Below are 2,252 nucleotides of genomic sequence, written 5' to 3' on the forward strand. Positions count from 1 at the left end.
GGAGGATAGTCTAAGTAGGTAAAAGGAGGACACCCAACGTCCAAGGATGAGCTGGAATAAAACTGTTGAGTTTGGAGCTAACATTGTTGAGAAACATTTGGCTGGATATATATCCAGATACAGTGAAACATAAAGATATGCCAAGGTAGTCAGATGCCAGATTTATAAAGAAATGACTAAACTAAATTGAGTTAATTTTGTGTGATTAGAGTTGGAAATGCATTAAGTGCCATCCTGAGAACGTAAGCTTTTCTTTGGCTGGAAGATAATAGCAACATAAATTATTAACTAGAAAATATAGTGTAGACTGTTGAGGGCAGGAAATGAAAGCACCAACTGGAATGCTTTGAGAACAGCACAAAGAACACCATAGATAAATTACTACTTAAATTCTACCACATGCTGAATGTGCCATCTGAGACTACATCATGTGACCTTTTTGATTCCAGGGATGACATATTAGAGAACATGATCCCTGGGTGGTTCCTGCATGTATCTCCTGTTCCAAACTATCCTAACTTAACACATTTAATACTTTCCAGGAAGAACCAAAAACCACTTATTACTTTTCCCTCTCTCCATGTTTTATTATTTTTCCAAATTCTTCCATTTTTTTCTTCTTCCTTACAAGAAATTATTTAAATTTACTCCCATATTGTTCCATCAAAAGATTTTATCAATCAAATATCTCTTTTTTTTAAATGGCAAGTTAGTCTCCTGTTTAAATCTTAACTCTATTAAGAAATATTAAGGAAAATACAGGTACACATCTATGTTTATTGTTCAAATAAGAAAATAGCAGATAGTTGTCGACATTTGCCAACATCATTTATAATTTTTGTTTCCTACATAATCTGGTAGTTCTCTGGTAGATCAGTTGTAATTAGGATGACATTCATAAACTGAAGATGGCTGATGAGTTGGCCTTGAAAGAGAGTTAGCTGATGTATCAGCTATCACTGGCACTGGAAAGCGTGGGTTGCACCCTGGTTGAAGTTTAGGAAAACGACCTTCATTTGCAGATATGTTGTGATATGTATTTGGAAAAGTAGAAGGCTCCAGCATCAGTCCATAATAATTGCCCTGTATGGGAGATAAGATACTCTACTGAGAAATAGAAGTTGTAGTTTAAATGGAGTTCACAACACGGCCATTTGTTTCATTGTAACTGCTTTGAGAGTGCCAGTGGAGAGTGGTCAACTTATTTAGAATAGCTCGTTGACCCACTGCAATTTGTTCTGGTGGTCTGACATTGATGATGGAGGAGAAAAATCACCTCTGATCGGGGTAGTTGTATCACCAATTATGTGGCTAGTAGAGGGCTTTCTTTTTAGAAATTTGCAGAAGGTAATCATGGACTTTCTCCAATAGTGTCAGCCACAAATCCAGAATTATTATTATCCACATTATACCCTGCTTTAAAGTGCTGCTCTTTGAAGTCTTCAGCCAATGAAGACACCAGAGAGGCATTTTTAATCCCAACTCTTCTTTTTATTCTCACTAAAAGCTGGGGACAGCCTCGTTTAAAATTTGGATTATGATAAAAGTGCAGCTACAACCAAAGGAGAAACATTTTAGTAATATTTATACCAAAATACAAGACTACAATAAGCCTAAAGTATAAAACCTGATTCCACGTTTACTATGTAAGGATAATATCATCAAAATATGAACATTGCTAACAATATTTTGAAGTTCCTTATTTGGAAAATACACATTTAAATATTATAGTCATCAAATTTAAATGTTAGCATTTACGGTAACGGTGAATGACACTTTTGAAAAGCAGCTTTATTACCTTTATATGGATTTCTGGAATGATTCATAGTTGTAAGCAAAGTTTCTCATAATCTTGAATACTTAAGTCACTGTCCTCATTTTTTAGAATAAATAAAGAATTTTAGACTTAATAGTTTAATACAATTTTCAAAATCTTGCTTTACTTTTATATTACCATTGATTGATGTGCAAAATAAAATTTTATATATAAGTTACCAAGTGGTAACTAAAATTTTTTATATCTTTCTTGATACAGACACTTCTTTTTCTTCTGCTGGAAAGTCAGCTAGACAAGCACACATTTGAAAATTCTGCCTCACTTTCCTAAACCCATAAAAGTTAAGCTGTCTAAGTAAACTTTTCATGCTTCCAGTTTCAAATATTCTGAAAGGGGCCTTTCTTTCCAAAACTTCCTTCTTCAAGACATCTTCATCAATCACTACGGAAGACCCCATGAACACCCCACCAGATGG

General features: G+C 34.3%; 1 long non-coding RNA gene across 1 annotated transcript; it reads right to left on the reverse strand.

The window, feature by feature from the left end:
- Window positions 1-763: 763 nt before the first annotated feature.
- On the reverse strand, window positions 764-1,991 carry LOC140693308 (uncharacterized). The gene is made up of 2 exons (XR_012069030.1): window positions 1,799-1,991; window positions 764-1,083 (listed from the first exon to the last, which is right to left on the reverse strand). It is a non-coding gene; the product is annotated as an uncharacterized lncRNA (long non-coding RNA).
- Between the last annotated feature and the right edge of the window lie 261 nt (window positions 1,992-2,252).

This window comes from Vicugna pacos, unplaced genomic scaffold (genome assembly GCF_048564905.1).
Source record: "Vicugna pacos unplaced genomic scaffold, VicPac4 scaffold_19, whole genome shotgun sequence".
NCBI lineage: Eukaryota > Metazoa > Chordata > Mammalia > Artiodactyla > Camelidae > Vicugna > Vicugna pacos.